Raw genomic sequence first — 355 nt, forward strand, 5'->3', positions numbered from 1 at the left:
ATTTTCCATTTTTCACCCCGAGACGATTTTCACGACACATGGGGGAGCCAATCTATCACAGTTCTATCACATTTTCTTGCTCCATCATCCCCACATCAGAGTGGCTCAGCCGGCCTTGCGGCTTCCGTTGCCCACAGACTGTGGGTGCCTGCAGGGAAGCAGAGGAAGCGTTCTCCTTTTTTCCTACAGACACGTGTGCAGGAGTCGTTTGGAGATTTGTTAGGAATGGGCACAGGGCTGCTCACATCCCTGACACACCAAGCAGCATCTTCAGATGGGAACTGCCACCCATAATGTACACCTAACCTATTTTTACTCTGAGAATTTTAAATAATGAACAGCCTTCATTGCATAA

This window comes from Meleagris gallopavo, chromosome Z (assembly GCF_000146605.3).
Source record: "Meleagris gallopavo isolate NT-WF06-2002-E0010 breed Aviagen turkey brand Nicholas breeding stock chromosome Z, Turkey_5.1, whole genome shotgun sequence".
Taxonomy (NCBI): Eukaryota; Metazoa; Chordata; class Aves; order Galliformes; family Phasianidae; genus Meleagris; species Meleagris gallopavo.